General features: G+C 36.5%; 1 long non-coding RNA gene across 1 annotated transcript; it reads right to left on the bottom strand.

The window, feature by feature from the left end:
- Positions 1 to 1,905: 1,905 nt before the first annotated feature.
- On the bottom strand, positions 1,906 to 8,724 carry LOC107869864. The gene is made up of 3 exons (XR_007054382.1): positions 7,713 to 8,724; positions 5,375 to 7,370; positions 1,906 to 5,275 (listed from the first exon to the last, which is right to left on the bottom strand). It is a non-coding gene; the product is annotated as an uncharacterized LOC107869864 (long non-coding RNA).
- Between the last annotated feature and the right edge of the window lie 4,834 nt (positions 8,725 to 13,558).

A 13,558-nucleotide genomic window follows, 5' to 3' on the forward strand; every position in this document is an offset into this window, starting at 1 on the left:
CACTCGGGCAAAAATACAGTTCCAACAATCACAATTTTAAACTTGAGGGACTTATAACACATCAGGGAGCTCTTCTCAAGCCCTTAGTGTGACTTCTGAAAATTTTTATTAGTAAATCTGAGAGCATTATCTGAAAAAACCATAGTAATGAAAAGAATTAGGATAAGTTTTCATAGTAATGAAAATAATTAGGATAAGTTTCCTTTCATATCGGCGACATCATAGCACAAATTGGAGTATGAAGGAGGAACATTCTGACTCTATAGTACGAACTAGAACATGAAGAAAGAGAGGCATTCCTAAACACCTAGTAGCCTCCTGCTTATAAGTATGACGTGCTACACACTCATAAATAAGACTTTTTCCGACGCGATTTCGCAGACACCCTGGGACCATGAACCGTGCTCTGATACCAAGTTTGTCACGACCCGAATTGGGGCCCTAGCCGTGACAAGCATTCCGAACCATGATGGCCCAAAACACCCTTCTCTATCTGGTAATCATGCACAACATTCACTTAATAAAAGATAATGTGAAAATAGACATCTAATACGGAAACATAGTCAATCTGAAAGTGATCATAAAACTGAAAAACTAAAATTCAAAATATATCTGAATAGTAATAATGTTTGACTCAGTCTGCGAAATCTCTACTATGAACTAAACAAACTGTCTGAAAACTGGGACAAGGACCCTAGTCGACCAAAACATAACTAAGGATAAATATCTGAAATAACCAGGCCTCCTTGATCATAGAAGGCTTGCCACTTCAAATCTGATCTGTGATCTGAAATATCTACTATTTATTTGGACTCCTAGACTGTGCCTCAGAACCTGGAAGGAGGGGGGTCAACACAAAAGTACTGGCATGAAAAACATTCCAAAATAAAGCTTTTATATAAATAAAATAATGGAGAGCAATTTTTCAAAACATCATACATAAAACAGTTTTCGAAACACATGGGCACCCTTTCTGAAAATCATAAATCATTCTTGAAATTGCATTTTCTGTTCTTCATATTAATTCTGAGCAAGGTGGTACACCCCCACAATTCTAAAATCCCATGGGCTGTATGGAATCCACCATTGACTCGACCGGGAAGCCCCCAACCCAAGTGTGCCGCAAGGGTTGGAGTTTTTATTCTGATACGCCACACAGCACTAGGCCAGCATAATATAATATATCCGGATCGACAAATTACGGTTTCAGACAACGAGTTGTTTGAACTTGTGCCTTCTTTGGGGAACCGCCTAAGCTCTCTTTATGTCCAATTTTATCCTTTTCTGAATCATGCATTTTTTTAGTTTCAACATCTTAAAAGTCTGATTTCAAACATGCATTCTATTCTGTTATGAAATTATCATGGCATAATCTGAATTGATGTCATCACACCAAGACTTGCAAGTTCTATTTCTGAGCCATAATGCATCATGCATAATTCTTTCATTAAAACACAGTTCGGAACACCCAAACTTGCAAACAATATAAAAGATTTCATGTTCCGAAAACACGAGTCAAAACTATGCTGAGATTATTCAAACATATGGTGGTCATGTGCTTTTGGCAAAATCATGCACTCTTTCATTATATGAATATTTTCAACATTCAACAACATAACCATCCCTCTTTCTTTTGAACTCGAAATCATAATTCAAATATAACATCATTCAAAACATTTCATAACATGCTTTTCAAGATGCAATTTAGAATAATTCATATCATATGAAAGATGGAAAAGATCATAACAAGAGAGGGGTTCATTATAATTCATGCTCTCAATTGAATATTCATCCTTAAACACATTCATACATATATATATAATTTTCCAATCAATTTGGGGGAAAGCCTAAAGACCAAAACAATATCATTAACGCTTCTAAAACATGAATATGTCCATAAATTTGAAACCCCTTTCTTAAAACATGATTTATAAATCCTTAGTATGAATTAAAGAATGTTTCTTTGCCTATAAATTTTTAGGAAAACCCCAAGTACCTCAAATTAGGAATTCGATGGATGATTCTTGAAGCCTACGATTTGGGGATTCCAAATCTTTAATCAATTTTAAAAACCCATGGTTGAATCTTGAGGGATCTTGATATTTTGGTTGAGACCCTAAGGGTTAGTTCTTGAGGGATTTGGAGAAAAGAGTGTATTTTGGTTGTTTTGGAAATAAATTCCGTGTTTATGGACTATATATGGGTGGGAAAAGGATCATTTTGCCCCAAAAATGGAGTGTTTAAGTCACTTGGGTCAATATGTATGCGGCGCACACCTTATCGCATAAGATAGGTGTTGCGGCGCACACTTTATCCCACACATTAGTGTGTGCATCGCACACCTTATGGCATAAGTTAGGGTGTGTGTCGCACACCCTATGCTGGGCGACACACTTTACTTTGCAAAGCCATAACTTCTTGCTCGGATGTCGGGTTTTGGTAAAATTGGTATCGTTGGAAAGATAATTCGAAGATCTTTCATTTGATATATAGTAGGATCTCTAATTAATCATATTCTAGGAGTTATGCTCGATGGAAGTTGACCCATATTTAAACATCCACTAAAACTTATTCGATTGAAATGTTTTCAATTCGTCTTAGAGTTAGGAGATTTTTGTGAACTCAATTCATTGTCAAAGGTATTCTTACACTATAGGATTGATCACCACACATATATTAACAAGGAATCATCTAGTTCGGATCTATACACATAAGCACGATGGTCTTGCTTCTATCACAAAAGTACGGGGTGTTACACTTCTCCAAAGACTTGGGAATGTTTCCAGATATATTATTGTGAGAAAGGTCTAGGAATTCCAAACCTACCATGTTGCTTATTGAGTCAGGTATAGATCCTTGCAACTTGTTATGCCTCAAAGAAAGGAGTGCCAAATTTTGCAATCCTCCAATGTCTCTTGGAATTCTGTTTGAAAATTGATTCATCGATAGATCCATCTTTGTTACAGCCTTTAGATTTTCAATTTTTGGAGGTAAAGAAGCTACCATGTTGTTTGAAAATAAGTCAAGAACAACTAGATCTTGAAGGTTACCTAAGCTTGGTGTGTCACGACCCGAACCGAGGCCCTGGCCGTGACGAGCATCCCGAACCATGAAGACCTGGACACCCTTCTAACCTGAAATCATATACACCATTCATACACAAATAAGGAAATGGGGAAATTTCAACAAACGGAATCATGGTCACAAATCTGATATAAATTTGATAATAGACAGTGACAACCCAAAACCATCTAACAATATCTGGAAACCGTCTGTGAAATCTCTACTACATGATCACTAACACAATCAGAAAACTGGGACAAGGCCCCCAGTAGACCAAAACCATAACTAATAATAATAGTCTGAAAGTAAACAGGCCTTCTGGAATATAGAAGGCTTACCAACTGGAGACCTGCAACTCTGTCAGAGAAAATCTACTGCTTATCTGGACCCCTAGACTGAGCCTCAGAACCTGAGAAGTAGGTGGGTCAATACAGTTGTACTGGTACGCAAAGTAATTCAAAAAAAGGCTTTTACACAAATAAAATAATGGAGAGCAATTTGTCAAAACGTCATACATAAAATAGTTTTCAAAAACACATGGGCACTTTTCTGAAAATCGTAAATCATTCTTGACAATGCAGTTTCTGATCTTCGTATTAATTCTGAGTTAGGTGGTATACCCCTACAAGTCTAAAATTCCACGGGCTGTATGGAATCCGTCATTGACTCAGCGGGGAAGTTCCCAACCCGAGTGTGCCGCAAGGGTTGGAATTTCTAATTTTGATACGCCACACGGCACTAGGCCAGCGTAATATAATATATCCGGGTCAACAAATCACGGTTTCGGGCAACGAGTCTTCTGAACTCGTGCCTTGTTCGGAGAACCACCTAACATCTCTTTATGCCCAATTTTATCCTGTTCTGAATCATGCATTAGTCTAGTTTCAACATCTGAAAATTTTGACTTCAAACATGCATTCTATTTTGTTCTGAATTACCATGGCACAATCTGAATTTGGTGTTGTCACACCAAGACTTGCAAAAATACTGTCTTTTACTTATGCAGCTTGAGTGAAACACGTTAGACTACTAGTTCCTTTGATAGGAAACTACTAGAGTAAAATAAGTAAATCAGTAGGGTACGCATTCTAACAGTATGCTATACTACTAAAAAAGACTCCTTCTCAACGTGATCAGCAACCTGTTTTCCTCTGCCAACGCTCTGTTCAAAATTTTATCACCTAAAACGCCTATGTTTGCTGCTGCCCTGATTTGATATTTGAAGCACTGATCAAATTAGCAGCATTATTTTGGACCTCAACATGATTGTAACTCCTAGTAGACATAACCAATGCATCAGATCCTGGAAGATCTTCCTTGTTTGTATCCTTTTCTCCTGAGTATCACCTTGATACTGCTCGAGATCTATAGGATTCTTTGCAACTTGCTTGTTTATGAGAAATCGAAAATACAATATGCCAATCCACCTTAACCATATCTAAAACTGAAAATAGCTGTGCCTGATCAAACATGATCCATATGCAGGTAAGTCAATTTGACAAATTGAAATGTCGTTTACCAGCAACTATCTGTCTTTCCCTTTCAAATAAAATTCGGCCTTACTCTTCTTTAAAAATTTCCACTTCGGCATGCTTAGCTTTGGAATTCTGATGGGATCCATTGTGTTAGTGCTGATATGAACGTATCCTAACTTCCATAAGATGTGAAATCCAATATTCCAACTTTACAACTTTGAAAACTTGATGAAGGAAGCACATTGTTTGGATAGTATTGGACCACTTATATATAGTACCCAGGATTTAGTTAAAAGGAAATAGTGAGGTTTATTGCAGATCATTCACAAATCAAGTGCTAAAAAAACAAGCAATCTATACATGAATCCAACAATTTAGCAAACATTTGCAACAAACAAGTGGTTTGGACAAAAGATTCCAACAACATGCTCAACATGTAAGAAGTTGAATCATGATCTTCTGTAGCATCCCAACAACATCTTTCATGTTTGTCCTTCCTGCCGGAGATTCAGCACAACAATCTAATGCCACTTCCATGATGGATGGCACAACATCTAGCTCCTTCTGTAAGCGATTATTCATTGGTGTTATCCTCTGGGAGTGAATGACTCACCCATTGCTTCAAGCTAAGATCTCCCTCAAAATCATTAGGCTTTCTCCGGTAAACGTTTCCAGCAACATGATCCCATAACTATAGACATCACATTTAGTAGACACTAACCCACCTTGCCCATACTCTACAATCAAACAATTAATTTAAAGATGTAACATGATTCTTGGTGGAAAATAAAAAGAATGGGAAAATAACTGTTTCAGAGAAAAATTAAGAGACATACCTGGAGCAATATAACCCAGCGTTGCTAAGGTTTTTGTGTATAAATCACTCTCATATTCACCAAGAAGTTTCGAGATGCCAAAGTCGCTTAGGTGGGCAACCATATCCTCATCTAGCAAGACGTTACTAGGCTTCACATCACAGTGAATGACTGGCAATGCGCACCCATGGTGAAGATATTCCAAAGCACATGCCACATCTATCATTATGCTTAGTCTCTGCTTGATGTCAAGGAAGTAGTTGTATGAATACAAATACTTCTCAAAACTCCCATTAGGCATGTAGTCAAGCACTAAAGCCTTAAAATCAATGTTGGAACAACTAGTAGTGACTTTTACTAGATTCCTATGGCGAAGGCAGCTCAAAACATCGCATTCTGTGTCAAAACTCCTGAATGCTGCATCCAGTTGAAATTGAACACTTTAACAGCAATGGAAGTTCCACTTCTGAGAATGCCTTTGTAGACAGAGCCAAAACTTCCAGAACCAATCAGATTACTCTCGCTAAGCGCATCAGTTGCTTGGAGCAGTTCATAGTATGAAATTCTTTCTCGTGTTATGGCAGAAAATGAATCTGCTTGTTGAGGGGCTCTATTACCTCTTTGATACCTTATCCATACAAACACAACGGTGGCAGGACCAAATAACAATGTGATTCCAAGCAAAAGAAATGAAAGTAGCAACTTTTTCCTATTTGATCTGTGCTTTGATGAAGTGGGGCATGGCGGGACATTAAATCTTGAAGAACCACACAATGCTTCATTGTCGATGAAAAACTCACTCGAGAGGTTCTTGAAAGGACCCCCCGAGGGTATTTCACCGTACAACTTGTTGACAAAAACATTGAAATACTTCAGGTTGTGGAGTTTCTCCAAAGACATGGGAATAGTTCCCGATATATTATTATCAGAAAGGTTTAGGAATTCCAAACCTACCATGTTGCTCATTGAGTCAGGTATAATCCTTGCAACTTGTTGTGTCTCAAAGAAAGGTGCACCAGAGTTTGTAATCCTCCAATTTCTCTAGGAATTCCATTTGAGAATCGATTCATTGACAGATCTATTAGTGTTGCAGCTTTAGATTTCCAATTTTCGGAGGTAAAGTACCTACCATGTTGTTTGACGATAAGTCAAGAACCACTAGATCTTGAAGGTTCCCTATGCTTGGTGGTATATTGGAACTCAATTTATTGAAACCCAGATGTATCTCCCTAAGGGAAGTAACGTTCCCTAAACAATTTGGAAGAGGTCCTGAAAGTTGATTTTGACCCAAGTAAATAGCACCCAAATAATGCAATTTACATATATGATCTCCAATAAATCCTGTAAGTTTGTTGCTACTCAAGTTGAACCGCTGAAGGTCTCTCAAGTTGCCAATTGATGTTGGAATCGATCCGACCAAGTTATTTCCAGAAAGATCAAGGTCTAATAAGCTGCTTATGTTCCCAACTTCATTTGGAATGCGCCCTTTGATTTTGCAACTGTTGGCGTAAAATTTTCTAAGAGAGGTGGAAAGGTTCCCCGTGGAGGCTGGAAGCATGCCATTTAGAGGGTTGGAATATAGATAAAGAACTGTTATATTTCTGTTATTAGATAAGGAAGTCAGGAAGCTTAATGATGAGTCACTGGTTAAATTGTTTCTCCCTAAATTTAGATACTGTAGATGAGTCAAATATCCAAGTGAGTTGGGAATCAAGCCTGTGAGTTGGTTGTATGAAAACTCTAGAATAGTAAGTTTTGAACAATTGGAGATGGAATGAGGAATAGTCCCAACAAGATTGGTGTAGGCCAGATAAACTCTTTCAACGTTGGGTAAGATAGAACATATGTTTGGTGGGAGGCTTCCCGATAGATTATTTTTTGACAGAGAAATCTCTCTCAGACCAGATATATTGAAGGTCTCCATATCTATTTTTTGAAAGTGAACCACTGAATCTATTATTCTGAAGATCAAGTACCTCCAACTCAATGAGATTGCTTATCGCTTTGGGTATTTCACCTGGAAACACATATAGTGGATTACCTGTGAGTTGGTTTAATCTATTTCTGCTAAGATTTAAGAATTGCATCTTGTTTAAGTAGTGAATCTCCCGTTGTAGAATTCACTAATATTTTAACTCTTATATTGTTGGTGATACGAAAGTATTAAAAGAAAAAAAAAGAAAAAAAAGAAAAAAAAGAAAAAAAATCATACAAAAGATAAATATATGTGAACGGAGCCATTGATCTGGCTTCTCTCCATGTCTAATAACACCAAACTTAGCTCACTTGTGCTGCATTAGATCGACATAATGAAATATAATCCTCAACAACATGAAGCATTCATAAGATAAAAACATACCTGTTAAATCATTTTCTGATGAAGACAATAGTTGAAGTTGTGAACAATTTGACAAGCTTGTAGTCATATGACCATGAAGCTTGTTTCCGGCTAGATAAAGCCCTTTGAGTATTGGGAAACCATTGCATAAACCATTGGGAAGACTTCCTGATAAGCTATTCATTGTAAATGCTATATTTTCAATTCTAGAAATATTGAAAACTGTGAATGGTATAGAACCCGTAAGTTGATTATATTGTACGGATAACACTTTCATGTTGTGAAAATTGCCGATCCCTTCTGGAATGTTTCCTAGAAGTGAATTATGAGATATCTCCAAAGTCTCCAATCTTGAGGCATTCGAGAGTGACAGAGGAATAGAACCTATGAGATTGTTAGCCCTTATGTTTAATTCTCTAAGGTTTAGAAGACTTCCAATCACTTTTGGTATTTGGCCCTCTATGGAATTGCATTTCATATTCAAAGTCTCAAGTTTGGAAATATTAGAAAATGAAGAAGGAATGTGACCAGTGAAACTATTATTTCCAAGATTTAGAACTTGAAGTTGGTGTAAAAACCCAAACCAAGAAGGAATCTCCCTCTGAAGCTGTTAAAACTTAAATCAAGAAACTTAAGCTGACGCAAATGTGCCATTTCTTGAGGCAAATTTCCATGGAAATTGTTGCTTCCCAAGTCGAGAGAAACAAGAAATGTGAGGTTTCCAAGATCACGGGGAATCTTGCCCGTAAGAGCCATGTTAGAGAGATTCAAGGAATTCACACGTTGGTGACGAGAGCCACAAGTAACTCCAACCCAATGGCAAATGGACGTAGCGAAAGACCAACTTTCATCCAAGAAATGAAAGGGGTCTGAAGCGATTTGGGATTTAAGAGAAGAAAGAGCCAATTGATCAGTAGTAATGTTGGTTTTGGTCATCGCTGAACTGGCCATAACATAATGAAGCAACAAAGATGTTAAGAGAAAAGAGGTTAACGCTTTCTCCATAGTTACATAAATTACAAGGAACTTGATATAATACATGGCCAATACCGTTGCTGATTAGAGACTTTAAATAGCAACGTTATCTCCTTTTTAAGATAGTATTCATTCAAAACTCTTTGGCATAATACATAAATATGACCCTAAACTTGACATCAAATTATAGCATTGACCTTAAACTTTGACAGTGCACGAATAGAACCTTTAACTATTCAAAACCTGAACAAATAAACACCTCGATCTTATGTGGCAAAATGCGTGTTGTACACACAAAATGACGCGTGTCCGAGTTGGAATTGAAGGGTTTTTTCGTTCAGCTTTTATATAATTAAAGGGCCTATTTGTGCACCGACAAAGTTCAAGGTCATACTTATAATGTGTTTTTATTAGGTGGCACCATATGAGTGAAGTAGTAATCCACGTCAGAGCAAGTGAGGTACACGCGTGTAGTTGCAAAATCGGAGTGTCTTTTTGTTCAGGTTTTGTATAGTTAAAGGGCCTACTTGTGTACTATCAAAATTTAAGGTCAATGTAGTAATTTGGGGTCAAGTTTAGGGTCATATTTATGTATTATGCCAAACTCTTGTTTTTTTTTTTTTAACTATTTTGCATAAAATTTTAAATAACCAGTTCGTACAAAATATACATTTATAATAATTTGGGATAACAAAAGAAAGCAATTCATTAAGAAAAGTATTTTCTTTAAGTATAATTTCTCGTAATAAACTCACTATAATCTGAACTAAACGTATGTCATCTATCAAGGTAGAATTAGAAATGGCTCATTCATATCGTTTGTTAACAGTTTGGCTCATTTGTGTTGCTGCCGTTAAAAATATGGCTCATCTATGCCTCTGTCATTACTAATTCCAAGCTAAAAGATGGCTCATGTCATAGTTGAATTTTCCTGTTATGTGGGGCATGGGATGGAGCAGTTAAGTAATAATCACAACTTTTGCAAAAGTCAATTGTGCGCATTTATTATTAAAATTCTCCACCAAGACAAGCAAAAATGATTTGTATGGTTATTGGTGGATGCATCATAGAGATATTAAGTTTATCTAAATTTCAGTATTTTTAATGTAGAGACAAATTTATGTGTAAAAATTTATTATATTGGCACCAAAAGTAAGTTCTAACTCATAGTTTTACAAATACAATCGGTTCAATATAAAAATCTTTAAAAATTAAATTCATAAAATTTTAATCTGGAATCTGCTTATGTCGTTAAAATGTAAGAATGACATATAGTTGGTATTTCACTTGGCAAATGAAAAAAAAAATTAAGTGGAAGACCATGAAAGAAATACTCCATAGTTAGTGCTTGACTTGGAAAAGAGTCGTCCAATACTTTTACAATGAAATGTACAGTTAGTGCACATGATATGGTGTACAATTTCTTGGAAGTAGATACTTTAAAATTGCTAAAACATTTCCAATTGGTTGATGACCCATTCAATTTGCCCAAAATTTTAAGACTGAGCTTTAAAACAATGATTTCATATTGACTGATTTTAGCTCAACGCAACATAATCCAACTCCAAGGGGTCATTTGCACATGAATTATTTTAGGTGATATTTAATTTTATTTCCTTTAGCAGTTTAAGTTAAACAAAAATGGCCAAAAATGTCCTTGACAGCGAAAAATGAAAAAAAAAAAAACGCAAGGCAAAAAAATTTGCTAGGCATAAGCTCATGGCACAAGTTATGCCCCAAGACAAAGTTCTCTTAAAGTCTTGCCCTGCGAAATAGATATTACTCCCTCCATTAATTTTTACTTGTTCACTTTAGACTTTCCAACGCACTTAAAAAACAGTGATTAATATGAGTTTTTTTTTTTTAACACAAGATCCATATTAATTCACGTATATGGTGGAAAGGTTTGAAATTTTGCTACTGATCTGTGATGAATCTGTGTGAAATCAATATGCAGCTTACCACATGATTTATCAACCAAATGAATTTGGTGCAAATTGTTTGTGTCTCTGCTATGTCTCATGGGTTCAACGTCTGTTGTGCACAAGTGATTCAGGAAGATTATTTTGTTTCACTGTCCATATAGTGTCTCGTGCTCGAGTAAATAGGTGTTTAGTCTACTTTGAGACAACATAAAAGAAAATATATTTGATGATCATCAGGCTACCCTCAGATTCTTCCCAATAAATATTATGAGGTGGACAGAAATGAGTGTAAGTATCCTCTGTACTAATAACTAACACAGTAATAACTAGTAGTTCCACAGCCTATAATGATAAGCATAGTAAGATCACAATGGGGAATGAAGAATGTCTGCAATCTCGAAAACACACACATGAATAAAGGAGCAGAAAGAAAGAGTACAACACAAGCCAATTGAATATCCTTCCCTGTATATTACGCCGAGAACACTCTTACAGAAATTTCTAGCTCTAGGCCTCAACTTGCTTAGAACATACCATGTTGAAACTTTGCAACCAACTCAGCTATAAGCTTTGTGTGTTGTATACAATACACTTTATTTACGTCTCCAACAGGTGACAGTGCAAGGAAACAAAGAAGGGAGAAAAGGGCTAGTAACTGTTATTTCCACAATATATTCGGGTATGCAGAATCTGTATATTGCAACAACAACTTCAACTCGAGTTCAAGTATGAACAAGAACACAATGAAGTATTAAATACCCTCAACACAAGATCAAAATGACCTTTCCAAGAGGTATATTTATTTTTTAGAAAATAAAGATGAAACAGAAGGGAATAATTCGCCTCACTGTACCCGAGGTTATGGAATCTTCCTCCCATGATAAAATGGCCTTCAATCCGACTATTGCGGTACCTCAAATAGGTGGATTCTTCGAACACACTCACGGTTTGAATGATCACACTTAGAGTATTTTTAAGACAAGAAGAAGAAGTTTGTAATCGGAAAATTTCTTTCCCAAAACTTGTGGATGAAACTAGGTTTTTATAGCCATAAGATGCCCCTTTGAAAAGGTGGCAACGGTTCAACTTAGAGGTGTGTCTGTTCTGAAAAATGCATGGCTGCAGTATTTACAGTTTGCAGTAATTTGCTGAAACAGTGCACTGGTTCACTGAAACAGTGTGTATTTTCGTTGAAGAGTTGCAACTTTCTAAAACTGTGCAATCTTCTATAATAGAAGCAACAATCTGAAATAGTGCAACCTTTTGTAACAGAAGCAACAATTTGAAAAAAATTTAGTGCATTTTTCCTTGCCAATCTTAGGAATTCAAATAAATTTTGTCCAACAAATAGACCTCATCGATCGATCATTTTCCGAAGCCGAAGCCGAGCAACGACAACGATAGTGCGAGGAATCATTTATTTCTTGCCTCACTTGCCATGTGGAGTAAGTGTTTATCATTATAAACACTCCAAAGTTCCATTCTCCCACCAATGTGGGAGAATTAGTGAACTTTCCAATTTGGGAGTAAACCTTCTAAATTGGTGTCTCCTTCTTCTCCATTTTTCCATTCACACTTCATTTATATACTACGAACCCAACAATCCCCCACATAAATGGGAAATGGCTATTCTTCAAAAAAATTTTATGGACAAATATGTGATCATCAAGCAAATACTGATTGCATCTAGATAAGTGGGTTTCCCTTTGAACTTTCCGTAGTGAACATGCATCGGATGTACTCGGACAATCGGTAGATTTGATATCTTTGAACTGTCGAGATTTAATGTACGCCTAGACAACACATGTCACACAACCAACCTTTTACTATTTATGGTTCTTACGGTTTTATTCTTTTCAGCCATGAACACGTCCCGATTTTCATGAGGGCTTTGAGAATAGGCCTTTACTAACATTCTCTTTGAAGCGGCTTCCACTTCGCCCACACATAGGTGATTTTTAAATGGTCAATCCTATAGATTAAACTATTTGGTCAAATCTTCCAAATTTAGATAATCATTAAAAGACTTTACGCCTTAAGTCTTATCCTTTTTTACTAACCACTGCCTACATCATGAGAATGAGTTGGGTAATTGACAATGTTGAACCTGTCAGACACAACTTTGTTTGACCTCCTTGAACCAAGCTCTTGAGATCTCCAGTCTGCTAGGTAGAGTTACCGTCATGCTGACTTGTCCTAGGACTTAAACCCATTCCCTTGGATGTTCTTTCCATTCCTTCTCTAGATACGCCATTTGTAAGTGAACCCGACACATTATCCTTTGACTTTACATAGTCTACAGTGATAATTCCACTAGAGAGAAGTTCTCTAACGGTATTATGTCTTCATCTTATATGACGAGATTTACTGTTATACATCATGCTCCCTGCCCTACCTATTTCCGCTTGGCTATCACAGTGTATACATACTGGTGCCACTAGCTTGGGCCAATAAGGAATATCTTCTAAGAAATTCTGGAGCCATTCTACTTCTTCTCCGGCTTTATCCAATGCGATAAATTTAGATTTCATTGTAGAACGAGCAATACAAGTCTGTTTGGATGATTTCCAAGAGACTGCTCCTCCACCGATAGTAAATACATATCCTCTTGTAAATTTTACTTTATTCGATCCAGTGATCTAATTTGCATCACTATATCCTTCAAGTACCGCAAGATATTTATTATATGCAAGGCATAATTTTGAGTGTATTTAAGATACCCCAAAACACTTTTCATTGCCATCCAATGAGTTTTGTTGGGATTACTCGTGTACCCACTTAATTTACTTGTTGTACAAGCTATGTCTAGTTGTGTACAGTTCATTATATACATTAAACATCCCAATACTCTTGAGTACTCCAATTGCGAGTCACTTTCATCTTCATTCTTTCGAAGTGCAAAGCTCACATCCAATGGAGTCTTGGCAATACCGAATTATATATACTTGAACTTGTCAAGTACCTTTT

Source organism: Capsicum annuum, chromosome 4 (assembly GCF_002878395.1).
Source record: "Capsicum annuum cultivar UCD-10X-F1 chromosome 4, UCD10Xv1.1, whole genome shotgun sequence".
Classification (NCBI taxonomy): domain Eukaryota; kingdom Viridiplantae; phylum Streptophyta; class Magnoliopsida; order Solanales; family Solanaceae; genus Capsicum; species Capsicum annuum.